This window comes from Amia ocellicauda, chromosome 10 (assembly GCF_036373705.1).
Source record: "Amia ocellicauda isolate fAmiCal2 chromosome 10, fAmiCal2.hap1, whole genome shotgun sequence".
Lineage (NCBI taxonomy): Eukaryota > Metazoa > Chordata > Actinopteri > Amiiformes > Amiidae > Amia > Amia ocellicauda.
In genome coordinates, this window is record NC_089859.1 from 42,564,566 (window position 1) to 42,580,672 (window position 16,107).

Here is a 16,107-nt window from a genome sequence, read left to right on the forward strand (position 1 = left end):
CCTTTGTGAATTGTATGACGGGGAGTTGGTTTTTATTATGTAATTCATTTATAGGGTTTAGTATTTGATGGTTGTTTTGTTGTGTGTATTGGGTTGCTTTCTTTAAAAGTGTACAGATCAGTGGCGGAGTTAATGCTTGTTGGGGGGAGACAAACAAAGGGGAACACTATTTTTTATTTATTTATTTATTTTCTTTTGTATGAATTATTGCGTGTTGCAAACAGGCAATGAAGTCTGATAAAAGTCAAAAAGTCTCTCTCTCTCTCACACACACACACACAGCCAGCAAGACACACAGAGCCAGCCAGCTCAGCGATGACATCACAAACATCTCTCTCAGGTGACTCCTATGACATCACAGAGCACGTACATTCCGTTGCTTGCCGTCTGTCAACCACTCAGTCACTGCCAGCCAGACTGGCTGGCTGACTGGATGGTGGGGCTGCTTGCTGCTGCTGCGTACCTTAGCAAGCTTATTTGCTTGACCGGCCTTCCTCCTCCGCCCACATGCCCACCTATGTCCGATCTGCTGTTCACCTGGATCACAGCTCCGCCCCAACAAGGCAGAGCCTCCCAAGAATGGTACAAACTCACCCACGATCCCCTCCACGGAAAGCTATAGCAAAAGGCAAAAGCATTATACGTAATGAAGAGGAACCCGAGTCCAAGACGCATCCGACCAGCCATACATATTTGTGTGTATTAAAGATCACATTTTATTACATTTAGATTTTCTGTACTTTATTACATCTTTTTGTGATTTTTAAATGTATTGTTTCTTTTCCTTATATATGTATGTATGTATGTATGTATGTGTGTGTGTGTCTGTGTGAAAGTGTATGTGTTTGTGTGTCTCTGTGTGAAAGTGAGTGTGTGTGTGTCTGTCTCTGTGTTTGTGTGTCTATCTCTGTGTGAAAGTGAGTGTGTGTGCGTGTGTCTGTCTGTGAAAGTGTGTGTGTGTGTGTGGGTGTGACAGTGTGTATGAGTGTCTGTCTGTCATGTAACTCGCACATCTGTGAGGGCACCATTTTTGCAGAAAGAGATGTACACATTTTGGAGCAACATATGCTGCCATCCAGACATCGTCTTTTCCAGGGACATCCCTGCATTTTTCAGCAGGATAACGCCAAACCACATTCTGCCCAGATTACAAGCGCATGGTTGCGTAGGCAGAGAGTGCGGGTGCTAGCATGGCCTGCCTGCAGTCCTGACCTGTCTCCGAATTGAGAATGTGTGGCGCACTATGAAGTGCAAATTAAGACAACGAAGGCCCTGTGCAGTTGCGCAGCTGAGGAAATGCATAATGGATGAATGGGGGGAAATCCCACTTGCTAAACTTAACCAAGTGGTGTCTTCAGTGCCCAAGTGCTTAATAAGTGTTATTAAAAGAAAAGGTGATGTTACATAGTGGTAAACAGTCGACTGTCCCAACTTTCTTGGTTTCTTTTCACTGCTAATGAGATGCTGTAGAGTGAGTTAGTTATATTGCTTTCAGGAGCTCTAATCGTATTGATGAGTTCATGCAGCATTTGTAATTGAATTTCAAAAAGAAATCCTTGCTGTCTGGCCTGTGTGTATGAGATGTACTCTGTCAATCTTTGGCTAACAACTGAAACATTGGTAGAACAGAAATGGCAACATAAAAAAGAAAAGTACATTTTAAAAGAGCACATTAAATAGGATGAATATACAGTTTTTTACAATCACTTTGTCACTAATTTCAGAACCTTGATGTCATTTTTCAAAACTCTAGACACAAAACTCAAAACGGTCATCACTTGTAACACAGGCTGTCCAATGTTCAAAACATTGCATTGTGCATTCATATCTTTAAAGAAACCTTGCACTTGCAGACTTGTTGGTTCAAATAATTCATTTATCATGAAATACCATAGTAACATTTATTTAGATCACCCACACAGAAGATACCGATAGTTTCACTGTGTAGTTGTTCGTACAATCATTAAATATTGTAGTACAAAATATGTGATACATGTTTCATTATGGTACTACACATAAATACATCACTGTAAAAGGACTAGTAGAGAGAATACTACAGACACAGTGGAATCATTGAACAAAATCTGAAATGTATTGATGCAATACAATCAAATCACACCATAGGTTTCTTTGAATCCATGCAACAATAATTAGCTACAAAAAAGAACAAAACTACAGTAAAATGTCAACTGCAGTGTTCCTCACCTGGCTTAGTGTAAAACAAAGGATTGATTACTGTACTTCTGAATTTCCATCAGCCCTGTGTTCAGGTTCAGGTTCTCACAACCATTTTTCACAAGAGGCATCTTGAAACTGAACATACCTGAACATACTCAGTCATCAGCTGCTTCACTCTGTCTGCATTTCTTTCAAAAGGCACACTATACTCTGTGCTACACATTGGTATGCAGTATACAGTCATTTGACAATTGAGAGTAGCCTAATGTTTAGTGCATGCTGAAGACTTGCCGCTTCTCAGTACGGAAATTTCTGATGATTGAGGCCACAGTTGATCCTGAGTTGATTCTGAGGTTTGATTGAATCATTGTAGCTGCCTCAGTCATGGTCATGCCATGATTTACAACATGCTCTACAACTATTTCTCGGATTTCACTGGACACTATTTGCTGTTGCTGCCGCTGTCTGGTCCGTGGCCTTGTCCTCTACCACGTTCCCCCAACACCTCTCAAATGAGGCCCATGGCTGCCTCTCTGGTGAGGCCTAAGCCCTCCTCTATGACGAGGCCCACGACCACCTCTCAGAAGGGGTGCATGTCCCCTTCCATTCCTTTGACCACCACGTCTTCCTCCTCCCACTGCTTGACCTCTATTGTGACCTGGATGACTTGCCGGCTCCATGTTATCACTGTGTTGCTGGGGTGGATAGCACTCAATTCACTCGATACTCGTACCACAATGTGAAATCAATCATCAATAACCAGTTGGCAGTATTGGAAAAGCAATTACAAGGGCCTGCATACATACAGTAATGTCAAATCTGATGTGGAAGAACAATCATCTTCAACCAGGTTGGAGCGTTAGTTGCAATGCCTTTAATACACGCAGCGTGGAGAGGAACAGTGACTCAAGTAGATCCCAAAGTCGCTCTGCCTTCATTTTAACAGTCAGAGCTTTTATACACAAAAATCAAAGAGCTGGTTATAATCAGAAAGTCATTACTATGTTATCTTAAAAGTTAGCTAAGCAGAATTTATATCATTATAGGACAGAGTTCATAGATCAACACATGGATTAGGGAGCAGGCACTTCAATCATACTGTTTGACATTGTCTCCAAGATTCTCATCGTAAATAACAAACAGAAATCAAACTACCTTCTGGCCTGACCTTCTAGCTTGACCTTATCTTTCTTAAGTATACAAGAGAGAAAAACAGGTATTAGAGAAAGAATTTCTAACTTTCCTTCCACACTGCAAACATGGTGTGGAAAAGTGCTACATGATGATGAATGATGATGAAATATTACATCCATAGATAATGTAGTCCAACTGGTTCATGCTCCTCGTTTATTGATGTCAATGGATCTCATTATCCTGAAACTTTCATGATCGAAACATGGAATATTGTTTGTCAGTTTCCATAAAATTATGCATTAAGAGTAATGCAACAGTCACTTATCATTTTGAGCAGCTGTATCAATTGATAGTTAGATCTTTGTAATGAAATGAATAGACAGTGATCTCAGATGTAATGTGTGAATTGCATTTTGAAATGGTAATACTTTGATGTTAAGTTGTGTCATTTTAGTTCAATGAACAAATGATCTGAGGTTGATGTGTATTGTATCCAAGCAATTGTAAAAAAGTGTTAGAGTTTTGAAAAATGTGCATTTTGATCATCGGGTGTGAGTTTAGTGTCTAGAGTTTTGAAAAATGACATCAAGGTTCTGAAATGAGTGCCAAAGTGATTGTAAAAAAGTGTAATATCAGGGGACAGTGGCTATTAGTGATCTGGCCTTCCGTGGCCTCTGTATTAATGTAACAGGTCACATTGTATGTGTACACTGATACTTGATAGTATAATATAGTACAAGTAAAAAACATACATAGGTATCATAGAAGTATTTTGCAGAAATGATTATGGATAGTTATCAAAATGGAGAGGAAATGCTAAATCCAGTCTCCCCAGGCTGAGCTTCTATTGCTGCACCTGCTAAGTGGCTGCTGGCCCCACTATATGGATAGAGCCACACCAAGTACAAGAGTCTCCCCATTGCTATTTATATCTCCCTATCCAGTCTTCTATAGGTGTCAGGGTGGGGTGCCTATTCCCCTGCATGCTTTGAAACCTATAGCACCTGGGACGCACACTTGGGATCCGGTTCCTCTGCCCCTCACATACACATGAGGAATCCCAGGTGCTCAATACGTCATACTGTCTCTTTCATCTCATGTGTAAACTATGGACAAATACATGACTAAACGTGTTTAGTTGCTTTTCCCAGAATGCTTTGCGCCACGATATGCAAATAACGGGGACTATGATTGGCTCCCTGACATTACCCACACTGCGACTGATGCTACCCATTTCACTACCCAACAAAGACCCATAATATGCATGTGTCTGTCTGTCTGTCTGTCAAAGTATGTGTGTGTGTTTTTGTGTGTGTCTGTGTCTGTCTGTCTGTGTGTGAAAGTGTGTGTGTGTCTGTCTGTCTGTCTGTCATGTAACTTGCACATCTGTGAGGGCACCACTAATGCAGAAAGAGATGTACACATATTGTTTATTTTCCATATATATGTATGTATGTATGTATGCATGTCCAATTGCTTTGACAATACAAATGAATTGAATTGAGAGGGAGAGAGAGAGAGTAAGAGAGAGAGAGAGAGAGACAGACAGACAGACAGACAGAGAGACACACACACACACACACACACACACACACACACAGAGAGCCAGCCAGCCAGCTCAGCGATGACATGACGAGCCTCTCTCAGCTTACTGCTATGACATCACAGAGCACGTACATTCCGTTTAACAAATCGTTAAACAAAAAAGGTTATAAACACATTGACTACAATACCGGTTAGTAAGACGAAGGTGAGTCTCTCGTTAGTATTATTAGTCAGACATTAAATAACTACGCAGGTTAGTATTTATGTCAGGTAACTTCTCGTTATATATATATCAGTCTCATTTACGTTTAGGTGCCGAGAAAGATCCTATTTGTTACCACAATTTCCCTTAACTGATTATTATTCAATGATTAAGGATAGGCAGGGCCACCAATAATCTAATGTCTATTAACTTGTGTCAATTTCAGACTAAACAGTTAAACAGGAATGAGAAGATATTTCTCGGCGTTGACAGATTTTATTTCTAAAATTATCAACAAAACAGTTTAATGCAACTCACATTTATATTTAAGAAAACTAAATGATATTACACATTCTAGAGTTATGAATCACAGATTAACATTTCTAATTGATTTCTCAAATGTCATGAATCACAAACTCCAAACTGTTAAACTTATGTGAACTTCGTCGCAGAGAGGCCTCTCTGGCTTCGGGCTCAGATAACAGCACACGGCACGAGGTCCGTGTGGTTTGGAACAAAGGCAGTCCGGTTCGGCTTTGTCCAAGAACTTCCACTCAGTCGATGCACCTGGAAGTTGGGGTTTCGGGAATGTAGAGTCGTTTCCAAACAGATTTTCCATTGGTTTGAAGGCTCCAAGGTTGTGCACAAAATCTTCTTTGTAAGCATGGTTCCACCGTAGTTACTTGAAGACGAAGTCTTTGAGGAAAGCAGGGCCCTGTTTGTTCCAAGGGTCAAGTTTCTTAAGACTCAAATAGCTATTTAAGTGACTGACACTTTCGTATTCAGTCGACTTAGTCAATTGTCCAGCTGTAAAACTCCACTGATCAGGTGGGTCTGTGAAGTTATTTATTTAATAAAGTCCTTTAAAATAATTCTTCGCTCAATCTCCTTCTCATAGTTTAACTCTTCTGTTGCCGGCAAAGACTTGGTTGGTTTCTGATTCCGGTTCTGGCAACAGAGCTACAGGTTGAGCTGTGGCAGCGAGTTTCTGGTTCAGGTGAGAGAGAGAGAGAGAGAAAGACTGTCCGCTGTTCCTTATAGTCTGTCAGATCAGTAGGTGATTGGTCCCTGAGTTCTTGAGATTGGATTTCGGTTTCAGCCCCCAGTGTCCTATTGGAGGGAGGCTTTATTTATGACTGATGTCAATCCATGCCATCTTTTGGAAATGCCGGTTGGCCTGGGTTCGTAGCTCTATGTCGGGATTTCGGCTCTCATCCACTTCAAAGAGTTTTTATCACCTACAGGCCCCTTTCTCCAGACATCTCATAGCAGAATTCCAAACTATTTGGCCTCTTCTCGGTGCCATCCTCCCCAAAACTGTCACTTTGATGCAAACCAGTTCCAAGCTGATGAGCTAAGGAAATCTGATAACTTTGGGGGGGGAGAGGTCTTCTTTAGATCAGTGCTTCAGCTCAGAGCCCAAATGCTCTTATCCAAATACACCCAACATAACGCTACATATGTATGTATGTATGTATGTATATATGTGTAGAAGGAAAATTAGAAATTATTTTCTTACACCTGTTTTTCTCTCTTGTATACTTAAGAAAGATACGGTCAAGCTAGAAGGTCAGCCCAGAAGATAGTTTGATTTCTGTTTGTTATTTACGATGAGAACCTTGGAGACATTGTCAAACGGTATGACCTACGTGCCTGTTCCCTAAAACCATGTGTTGACCTATGAACTCTGTTCTATAATGATATATGTTCTGCTTAGTTAGCCTTTAAGATAACATAGTAATGACTTTCTAGCATGTATGGATGTATGTATGTATGTATATATATATATATATATATATACATATGTATGTATGTCCAATTGCTTTGACAATACAAATGAATTGAATTGAGAGGAAGAGAGAGAGAGAGAGAGAAAGAGAGAGAGAGAGACAGACAGACAGACAGACAGCTCAGCGATGACATCACGAGCCTCTCTCAGCTGACTGCTATGACATCACAGAGCACGTACATTCCGTTGCTTGTCGTCTGTCAACCACTCAGTCACTGCTAGCCAGACTGTCCCTAAGACAAAGTGTACAATACTTCAATTATATCTCCTCCAGACAGATAAAGAGTATTAAGAGCTACGATGAAGATACCCAGGAGACGTAAAAAGCTTGCATCACCTGGTATTTCCTGGAGGTCACCCATCCAAGTACTAACCAGGCCCTGGCCCGTTTAGTTTCCAAGGTCTGACGAGACCGGGCACGTTCAGGACGGTGTGGCCGCAAGCCAAGATGCCTGGCTGCATGATGTCTCTTAAAGGCTGGCGGGTATTGACGGAATTTCCAGCAAAAAATAAAAAATAAAAAAATAAAAAAATGGAGGGAAAAATAACAGTGCAGGAAAGGGTGTTGAAAGTAGCCGGGAACGTGTACAATTCTTCAATTATATCTCCTCCAGACAGAAAGAGAGTTTTAAGAGCTATGATGAAGTTACCCAGGAGACGTAAAAAGCTTGCAGCACCTGATATTTCCAGGAGGTCACCCATCCAAGTACTGACCAGGCCCTGCCCTGTATCGCTTCCGAGATCTGATGAGATCGGTCGCGTTCAGGACGGCGTGGCCGCAAGCCGAGACGCCTGGCAGCATGATGTCTCTTAAAGGCGGGCGGGTTTTGACGGACCTTCCAGCAAAAAAAAAAAGAAAAAAGAAAAATGGAGGGAAAAATATCAGTGCAGCAAAGGGTGTTGAAAGTTGCCGGGTACGTGTACATTTCTTCAATTGTATCTTCTCCTGACAGAAAGAGAGTATTAAGAGCTACGATGAAGTTACCCAGGAGACGTAAAAAGTTTGCAGTACCTAGTTTTTCCAGGAGGTCACCAATCCAAATACTGACCAGGTCCTGCCACGTTTTGCTTCCTAGATCTGACAAGATCGGGCGCGTTCAGGACGGTGTGTCCGCAAGCCAAAAAGCCTGGCTGCATGATGTCTCTTAAAGGCTGGCGGGTATTGACGGAACTTCCAGCAAAAAAAAGAAAAATGGAGGGAAAAATACCAGTGCAGCAAATGGTGTTGAAAGTAGCCGGGTACGTGTACAAATCCTCAATTATAACACCTCCAGACAGAAAGAGAGTATTAAGAGCTACAATGAAGTTACTCAGGAGACTAAAAAGCTTGCAGCACCAGGTATTTCCAGAAGGTCTCCCATCCAAGTACTGACCAGGTCTTGCCCCGTTTAGCTTCCGAGATCTGATGAGATCGGGCGCGTTCAGGACGGTGTGGCCGCAAACCTAGAGGCCTGGCTGCATGATGTCTCTAAAAGGCTGGCGGGTATTGACGGAACATCCAAGAAAAAAAAATTAAAAAAAAATAGAAAAATGGAGGGAAAAATATCAGTGCAGGAAAGGGTGTTGAATGTAGCCGGGTACGTGTACAATACTTCAATTATATCTCCTCCAGACAGAAAGAGAGTATTAAGAGCTACGATGAAGTTACCCAAGTGATGAAAAAAGCTTGCAGCACCTGGTATTTCCAGGAGGTCACCCATCCAAATACTGACCAGGCCCTGCCCCGTTCAGCTTCCGAGATCTGACGAGATCGGGCGCATTCAGGACGGTGTGGCCGCAAGCCAAGAGGCCTGGATGTATGAAGTCTCTTAAAGGCTGGCGGGTATTGACGGAAGTTCCAGCAAAAAAAAAAGAAATAAGAAAAATGGAGGGAAAAATATCAGTGCAGCAAAGGGTGTTAAATGTAGCTGGGTACGTGTACAATACTTCAATTATATCTCCTCCAGACAGAAAGCGAGTATTAAGAGCTACGATGAAGTTACCCAAGTGATGTAAAAAGCTTGCAGCACCTGGTATCTCCAGGAGGTCTCCCATCTAAGTACTGACCAGGCCCTGCCCCGTTTAGCTTCCGAGATCTGACGAGATCGTGCGCATTCAGGATGGTGTGGCCACAAGCCGAGATGCCTGGCTGCATGATGTCTCTTAAAGGCTGGAGGATATTGACAGAACTTCCAGCAAAATAAAGAAGAAAAAAGAAAAATGGAGGGAAAAATATCAGTGCAGCAAAGGGAGTTGAAAGTAGCCGGGTACGTGTACAATTCTTCAATTATATCTCCTCCAGACAGAAAGAGAGTATTAAGAGCTATGATGAAGTTACCCAGGAGACGTAAGAAGCTTGCAGCACCTGGTATTTCCAGGAGGTCTCCCATCCAAGTACAGAATAGACACTGCCCCGTTTAGCTTCCGAGATCTGATGAGATTGGGCGCGTTCAGGACGGTGTGGCCGCAAACCAAGAGGCCTGGCTGCATGATGTCTCTTAAAGGCTGGCGGGTATTGACGGAACTGCCAGCAAAAAAAAAAGAAATAAGAAAAATGGAGTGAAAAATTTCAGTGCAGCAAAGGGAGTTGAAAGTAGCCGGGTACGTGTACAATTCTTCAATTATATCTCCTCCAGACAGAAAGAGAGTATTAAGAGCTATGATGAAGTTACCCAGGAGACGTAAGAAGCTTGCAGCACCTGGTATTTCCAGGAGGTCACCCATCCAAGTACTGACCAGGCCCTGCCCCGTTCAGCTTCCGAGATCTGACAAGATCGGGCGCGTTCAGGACGGTGTGGCCGCAAGCCGAGAGGCCTGGCTGCAAGATGTCTCTTAAAGGCTGGCGGGTATTGACGGAACTTCCAGCAAATAAAAAAAAAAAAAGAAAAAAAGAAAAACGGAGGGAAAAAAATCAGTGCAGCAAAGGGTGTTGACAGTAGCCGGGTACGTGTACAATTCTTCAATTAAATCTCCTCCAGACAGAAAGAGAGTATTAAAAGCTACGACGAAGTTCCCCAGGTGACGAAAAAAGCTTGCAGCGCCTGGAATTTCCAGAAGGTCTCACATTCAAGTAATGACCAGGCCCTGCCCAGTTTAGCTTCCGAGAGCTGACGAGATGGGGCGCGTTCAGGACGGTGTGGCCGCAAGCCAAGAGGCCTTGCTGCATGATGTCTCTTAAAGGCTGGCGGATATTGACGGAACTTCCAGAAAAAAGAAAAAAGAAAAAGAAAAATGGAGGGAAAAATATCAGTGCAGCAAAGGGTGTTAAAAGTAGCCGAGTACGTGTACAATACTTCAATTATATCTCCTCCAGACAGAAAGAGTGTATTAAGAGCTAAGATAAAGTTACCCAGCAGACGAAAAAAGCTTGCAGCACCTGGTATTTCCAGGAGGTCTCCCATCCAAGTACTGACCAGGCCCTGCCCCGTTTAGCTTCCGAGATCTGACGAGATCGGGCGCGTTCAGGACGGTGTGGCCGCAAGCCGAGATTCCTGGCTGCCTGATGTCTCTTAACGGCTGGCGGGTATTGACGGAATTTCCAGCAAAAAAAAAAAAAAAAAAATAGAAAAATGGAGGGAAAAATATCAGTGCAGGAGAGGTTGTTGAAAGTAGCCGGGTACGTGTACAATTCTTCAATTATATCTCCTCCAGACAGAAAGAGAGTATTAAGAGCTACGATGAAGTTACCCAAGTGATGTAAAAAGCTTGCAGCACCAGGTATTTCCAGGAGGTCTCCCATCTAAGTACTGACCAGGCCCTGCCCCGTTTAGCTTCCGAGATCTGACGAGATCGGGAGCGTTCAGGACGGTGTGGCCGCAAACCAAGAGGCCTGGCTGCATGATGTCTCTTAAAGGCTGGCGGGTATTGACGGAACTTCCAGCAAAAAAAAAAAGAAAAAAGAAAAATGGAGTGAAAAATATCAGTGCAGCAAAGGGTGTTGAAAGTAGCCGGGTATGTGAACAATACTTCAATTATATCTCCTCCAGACTGAAAGAGAGTATTAAGAGCTACGATGAAGTTACCCAAGTGACGAAAAAAGCTTGCAGCACCTGGTATTTCCAGGAGGTCACCCATCCAAGTACTGACCAGGCCCTGCCCCGTTCAGCTTCCAAGATCTGACGAGATCGGGCGCGTTCAGGACGGTGTGGCCGCAAACCAAGAGGCCTGGCTGCATGATGTCTCTTAAAGGCTGGCGGGTATTGACGGAACTTCCAGCAAAAAAAAAAAGAAAAAAGAAAAATGGAGTGAAAAATATCAGTGCAGCAAAGGGTGTTGAAAGTAGCCGGGTATGTGAACAATACTTCAATTATATCTCCTCCAGACTGAAAGAGAGTATTAAGAGCTACGATGAAGTTACCCAAGTGACGAAAAAAGCTTGCAGCACCTGGTATTTCCAGGAGGTCACCCATCCAAGTACTGACCAGGCCCTGCCCCGTTCAGCTTCCAAGATCTGACGAGATCGGGCGCGTTCAGGACGGTGTGGCCGCAAGCCAAGAGGCCTGGCTGCATGAAGTCTCTTAAAGGCTGGAGGGTATTGACGGAACTTCCAGCAAAAAAGAAAAGAAAAAAGAAAAATGGAGGGAAATATATCAGTGCAGCAAAGGGTGTTGAAAGTAGCCGGGTACGTGTACAATTCTTCAATTATATCTCCTCCAGACTGTAAGAGAGTATTAAGAGCTACGATGAAGTTACCCAAGTGATGTAAAAAGCTTGCAGCACCAGGTATTTCCAGGAGGTCTCCCATCTGAGTACTGACCAGGCCCTGCCCCGTTTAGCTTCCGAGATCTGACGAGATCGGGCGCATTCAGGACGGTGTGGCCACAAGCCGAGACGCCTGGCTGCATGATGTCTCTTAAAGGTTGACGGGTATTGACGGAACTTCCAGCAAAATAAAGAAGAAAAAAGAAAAATGGAGGGAAAAATATCAGTGCAGCAAAGGGAGTTGAAAGTAGCCGGGTACGTGTACAATTCTTCAATTATATCTCCTCCAGACAGAAAGAGAGTATTAAGAGCTATGATGAAGTTACCCAGGAGACGTAAGAAGCTTGCAGCACCTGGTATTTCCAGGAGGTCTCCCATCCAAGTACAGAACAGGCACTGCCCCGTTTAACTTCCGAGATCTGATGAGATTGGGCGCGTTCAGGACGGTGTGGCCGCAAACCAAGAGGCCTGGCTGCATGATGTCTCTTAAAGGCTGGCGGGTATTGACGGAACTGCCAGCAAAAAAAAAGAAATAAGAAAAATGGATGGAAAAATTTCAGTGCAGCAAAGGGTGTTGAAAGTAGCCGGGTACGTGTACAATACTTCAATTATATCTCCTCCAGACAGAAAGAGAGTATTAAGAGCTACGATGAAGTTACCCAAGTGACGTAATAATCTTGCAGCTCCTGGTATTTCCAGGAGGTCTCCCATCCAAGTACTGATCAGGCCCTGCCCTGTTTAGCTTCCGAGATCTGACGAGATCGGGCGCATTCAGGACGGTGCGGCCACAAGCCAAGACGCCTGGCTTCATGATGTCTCTTAAAGGTTGGCGGGTATTGACGGAACTTCCAGCAGAAAAATAAAATAAAAATAAAAATAAAAAAATGGATGGAAAAATATCAGTGCAGGAAAGGGTGTTGAAAGTAGCCGGGTACGTATACAATTCTTCAATTATATCTCCTCCAGACAGATAGAGAGTATTAAGAGCTACGATGAAGTTACCCAGGAGACGTAAAAAGCTTGCAGGACCTGGTATTTCTAGGAGTTCTCACATTCAAGTACTGACCAGGCCCTGCCCCGTTTAGCTTCCGAGATCTGATGAGTTCGGGCGCGTTCAGGACAATGTGTCCGCATGCCAAGAGGCCTGGCTGCATGATGTCTCTTAAAGGCTGGAGGGTATTGACGGAACTTCCAGCAAAATAAAGAAGAAAAAAGAAAAATGGAGGGAAAAATATCAGTGCAGCAAAGGCTGTTGAAAGTAGCCAGGTACGTGTACAATACTTCAATTATATCTCTTCCAGACAGATAGAGAGTATTAAGAGCTACGATGAAGTTACCCAGGAGACGTAAAAAGCTTTCAGTACCTGGTTTTACCAGGAGGTCTCCCATCCAAGTACTGACCAGGCCCTGCCCCGTTTTGCTTCCAAGATCTGACAAGATCGGGCGCGTTCAGGACGGTGTGGCCGCAAGCCAAGCGGCCTGGCTGCATGATGTCTCTTAAAGGCTGGAGGGTATTGACAGAACTTCCAGCAAAAAAAAATAATAATAAGAAAAATGGAGGGAAAAATATCAGTGCAGCAAAGGCTGTTGAAAGTAGCAGGGTACGTGTACAATTCCTCAATTATAACACCTCCAGACAGATAGAGAGTATTAAGAGCTACGATGAAGTTACCCAGGAGACGTAAAAGGCTTGCAGCACCTGGTATTTCCAGGAGGTCTCCCATCCAAGTACTGACCAGGCCCTGCCCCGTTTAGTTTCCGAGATCTGACGAGATCGGGCGCATTCAGTACGGTGTGGCCGCAAGCCGAGAGTCCTGGTTGCATGATGTCTCTTAAAGACTGGCGGGTATTGACGGAACTTCCAGCAAAAAAAAAAGAAAAAAATAAATAGAAAAATGGAGGGAAAAATATCAGTGCAGCAAAGGGTGTTGAATGTAGCCGGTTACGTGAACAATTCTTCAATTATATCTCCTCCAGACAGAAAGAGAGTGTTAAGAGCTACGATAAAGTTACCCAGGAGACGTAAAAAGCTTGCAGCACCAGGTATTTCCAGGAGGTCCCACATTCAAGTAATGACCAGGCCCTGCCCCGTTTAGCTTCTGAGATCTGACGAGATGGGGCGCGTTCAGGACGGTGTGGTTGCAAGCCAAGAGGCCTGGCTGCATGATGTCTCTTAAACGCTGGAGGGAATTGATGGAACTTCCAGCAAGAAAAAAAAAAAAAAAAAATAGAAAAATGGAGGGAAAAATATCAGTGCAGCAAAGGGTGTTGAAAGTAGCAGGGTACGTGTACAATTCTTCAATTATATCTCCTGCAGACAGAAAGAGAGTATTAAGAGCTACGATGAAGTTACCCAGGAGACGTAAAAACCTTGCAGCACCTGGTATTTCTAGGAGGTCTCCCATCCAAGTACTGACCAGGCCCTGCCCCGTTTAGCTTCCGTGATATGACGAGATCGGGACTGTGTGGCCACAAGCCAAGAGGCCTGGCTGCATGATGTCTCTTAAAGGTTGGCGGGTATTGACGGAACTTCCAGCAAAAAAAAAAAAAAAGAAAAATGGATGGAAAAATATCAGTGCAGCAATGGGTGTTGACAGTAGCTGGGTACGTGTACAATACTTCAATTATATCTCCTCCAGACAGATAGAGAGTATTAAGAGCTACGATAAAGTTACCCAGGAGACGTAAAAGCTTGCAGAAACAGGTATTTCCAGGAGGTCTCACATTCAAGTACTGACCAGGTCCTGCCCCGTTTAGCTTCCGAGATCTGACGAGATCGGGCGCGTTCAGGACGGTGTGGCCGCAAGCCAAGACGCCTGGCTGCATGATGTCTCTTAAAGGCTGGCGGGTATTGACGGAACTTCCAGCAAAAAAAAAAAAAAAAAAAAAGAAAAATGGAGGGAAAAATATCAGTGCAGCAAAGGCTGTTGAAAGTAGCCGGGTACGTGTACAATTCTTCAATTATATCTCCTCCAGACAGAAAGAGAGAATTAAGAGCTACGATGAAGTTACCCAGGAGACGTAAAAAGTTTGCAGCACCTCGTATTTCCAGAAGGTCACCCATAAAAGTACTGACCAGGCCCTGCCTTGTTTAAATTCCGAGATCTGACGAGATCGGGCGCGTTCAGGACGGTGTGGCCGCAAGCCGAGAGGCCTGGCTGCATGATGTCTCTTAATGGCTGGCGGGTATTGACGGAACTTCCAGCAAAAAAAAAAAAAAAAAAAAAAAAAGAAAAAGAAAAATGGAGGGAAAAATATCAGTGCAGTAATGGGTTTTGAAAGTAGCCGGGTACGTGTACAATTCTTCAATTATATCTCCTCCAGACAGAAAGAGAGTATTAAGAGCTACGATGAAGTTACCCAGGAGACGTAAAAAGCTTGCAGCACCTGGCATTTCCAGGAGGTCACCCATCCAAGTACTGACCAGGCCCTGCCCCGTTTAAATTCCAAGATCTGATGAGATCGGGGGCGTTCAGGACGGTGTGGCTGCAAGCCAAGAGGCCGGGCTGCATGATGTCTCTTAATGGTTGGCGGGTTTTGACGGAACATCCAGCAAAAAAAAAAAAGAGAAATGGAGGGAGAAATACCAGTGCAGCAAAGGGTGTTGAAAGTAGCCGGGTACGTGTACAATTCTTCAATTATATCTCCTGCAGACAGAAAGAGAGTATTAAGAGCTACGATGAAGTTACCCAGGAGACGTAAAAAGCTTGCAGCACCTGGTATTTCTAGGAGGTCAGCCATCCAAGTACTGACCAGGCCCTGCCCCGTTTAGCTTCCGAGATCTTACGAGATCGGGCGCATTCAGGACGGTGTGGCCACAAGCCGAGAGGCCTGGCTGCATGATGTCTCTTAAAGGTTGGCGGATATTGACGAACTTCCAGCAAAAAAAAAAAAGAAAAATGGAGGGAAAAATATCAGTGCAGCAAAGGCTGTTGAAAGTAGCCGGGTACGTGTACAATTCTTCAATAATATCTCCTCCAGACTGAAAGAGAGTATTAAGAGCTACGATGAAGTTACCCAGGAGACGTAAAAAGCTTGCAGCACCTGGTATTTCCAGGAGGTCACCCAACCAAGTACTGACCAGACCCTGCCCCGTTTAGCTTCCGAGATATGATGAGATCAGGCGCGTTCAGGACGGTGTGGCCGCAAGCCGAGAGGCCTGGCTGCATGATGTCTCTTAAAGGCTGGCAAGTATTGACGGAACTTCCAGCAAAAAAAAAAAAAAAAAAAAATAGAAAAAGGGAGGGAAAAATATCAGTGCAGCAAAGGGTGTTGAAAGTAGCCGGGTACGTGTACAATTCTTCAATTATATCTCCTCCAGACAGAAAGAGAGAATTAAGAGCTACGATGAAGTTACCCAGGTGACGTAAAAAGCTTGCAGCACCTGGTATTTCTAGGAGGTCAGCCATCCAAGTACTGACCAGGCCCTGCCCCGTTTAGCTTCCGAGATCTGACGAGATCGGGCGCATTCAGGACGGTGTGGCCACAAGCCGAGAGGCCTGGCTGCATGATGTCTCTTAAAGGTTGGCGGGTATTGACGGAACTTCCAGCAAAAAAAAAAAAAAGAAAAATGGATGGA

At 43.9% G+C, this 16,107-nt stretch overlaps 10 non-coding genes and 16 pseudogenes across 10 annotated transcripts; all 26 read right to left on the reverse strand.

The window, feature by feature from the left end:
• Window positions 1–551: 551 nt before the first annotated feature.
• LOC136762316 (U5 spliceosomal RNA) lies at window positions 552–666 on the reverse strand. The gene has a single exon (XR_010820520.1). It is a non-coding gene; the product is annotated as a U5 spliceosomal RNA (small nuclear RNA).
• Window positions 667–7,173: 6,507 nt separating this feature from the next.
• Window positions 7,174–7,292, reverse strand: LOC136761346 (uncharacterized; annotated as a pseudogene).
• Window positions 7,293–7,513: 221 nt separating this feature from the next.
• LOC136761047 (uncharacterized) lies at window positions 7,514–7,632 on the reverse strand (annotated as a pseudogene).
• A 540-nt stretch (window positions 7,633–8,172) lies between these two features.
• Window positions 8,173–8,291, reverse strand: LOC136760639 (5S ribosomal RNA). The gene has a single exon (XR_010820258.1). It is a non-coding gene; the product is annotated as a 5S ribosomal RNA (ribosomal RNA).
• Window positions 8,292–8,511: 220 nt separating this feature from the next.
• LOC136762627 (5S ribosomal RNA) lies at window positions 8,512–8,630 on the reverse strand. The gene has a single exon (XR_010820821.1). It is a non-coding gene; the product is annotated as a 5S ribosomal RNA (ribosomal RNA).
• Window positions 8,631–8,845: 215 nt separating this feature from the next.
• Window positions 8,846–8,964, reverse strand: LOC136760916 (uncharacterized; annotated as a pseudogene).
• Window positions 8,965–9,180: 216 nt separating this feature from the next.
• On the reverse strand, window positions 9,181–9,299 carry LOC136761953 (uncharacterized; annotated as a pseudogene).
• Window positions 9,300–9,514: 215 nt separating this feature from the next.
• Window positions 9,515–9,633, reverse strand: LOC136760627 (5S ribosomal RNA). The gene has a single exon (XR_010820246.1). It is a non-coding gene; the product is annotated as a 5S ribosomal RNA (ribosomal RNA).
• Window positions 9,634–9,856: 223 nt separating this feature from the next.
• On the reverse strand, window positions 9,857–9,975 carry LOC136762147 (uncharacterized; annotated as a pseudogene).
• Window positions 9,976–10,191: 216 nt separating this feature from the next.
• LOC136761593 (5S ribosomal RNA) lies at window positions 10,192–10,310 on the reverse strand. The gene has a single exon (XR_010820371.1). It is a non-coding gene; the product is annotated as a 5S ribosomal RNA (ribosomal RNA).
• A 219-nt stretch (window positions 10,311–10,529) lies between these two features.
• Window positions 10,530–10,648, reverse strand: LOC136761485 (5S ribosomal RNA). The gene has a single exon (XR_010820360.1). It is a non-coding gene; the product is annotated as a 5S ribosomal RNA (ribosomal RNA).
• Window positions 10,649–10,864: 216 nt separating this feature from the next.
• On the reverse strand, window positions 10,865–10,983 carry LOC136760737 (uncharacterized; annotated as a pseudogene).
• A 216-nt stretch (window positions 10,984–11,199) lies between these two features.
• Window positions 11,200–11,318, reverse strand: LOC136762660 (5S ribosomal RNA). Its single transcript, XR_010820854.1, has one exon. It is a non-coding gene; the product is annotated as a 5S ribosomal RNA (ribosomal RNA).
• Window positions 11,319–11,534: 216 nt separating this feature from the next.
• On the reverse strand, window positions 11,535–11,653 carry LOC136761701 (5S ribosomal RNA). Its single transcript, XR_010820383.1, has one exon. It is a non-coding gene; the product is annotated as a 5S ribosomal RNA (ribosomal RNA).
• Window positions 11,654–11,869: 216 nt separating this feature from the next.
• Window positions 11,870–11,988, reverse strand: LOC136761324 (uncharacterized; annotated as a pseudogene).
• A 214-nt stretch (window positions 11,989–12,202) lies between these two features.
• On the reverse strand, window positions 12,203–12,321 carry LOC136760891 (uncharacterized; annotated as a pseudogene).
• A 224-nt stretch (window positions 12,322–12,545) lies between these two features.
• LOC136761840 (uncharacterized) lies at window positions 12,546–12,664 on the reverse strand (annotated as a pseudogene).
• A 216-nt stretch (window positions 12,665–12,880) lies between these two features.
• Window positions 12,881–12,999, reverse strand: LOC136761789 (uncharacterized; annotated as a pseudogene).
• A 216-nt stretch (window positions 13,000–13,215) lies between these two features.
• LOC136762662 (5S ribosomal RNA) lies at window positions 13,216–13,334 on the reverse strand. The gene has a single exon (XR_010820856.1). It is a non-coding gene; the product is annotated as a 5S ribosomal RNA (ribosomal RNA).
• Window positions 13,335–13,556: 222 nt separating this feature from the next.
• LOC136762138 (uncharacterized) lies at window positions 13,557–13,675 on the reverse strand (annotated as a pseudogene).
• A 542-nt stretch (window positions 13,676–14,217) lies between these two features.
• On the reverse strand, window positions 14,218–14,336 carry LOC136761788 (uncharacterized; annotated as a pseudogene).
• A 219-nt stretch (window positions 14,337–14,555) lies between these two features.
• LOC136761622 (uncharacterized) lies at window positions 14,556–14,674 on the reverse strand (annotated as a pseudogene).
• A 229-nt stretch (window positions 14,675–14,903) lies between these two features.
• On the reverse strand, window positions 14,904–15,022 carry LOC136760712 (uncharacterized; annotated as a pseudogene).
• A 210-nt stretch (window positions 15,023–15,232) lies between these two features.
• On the reverse strand, window positions 15,233–15,351 carry LOC136760697 (uncharacterized; annotated as a pseudogene).
• A 209-nt stretch (window positions 15,352–15,560) lies between these two features.
• Window positions 15,561–15,679, reverse strand: LOC136761117 (uncharacterized; annotated as a pseudogene).
• Window positions 15,680–15,900: 221 nt separating this feature from the next.
• LOC136762600 (5S ribosomal RNA) lies at window positions 15,901–16,019 on the reverse strand. The gene has a single exon (XR_010820794.1). It is a non-coding gene; the product is annotated as a 5S ribosomal RNA (ribosomal RNA).
• Window positions 16,020–16,107: the final 88 nt, after the last annotated feature.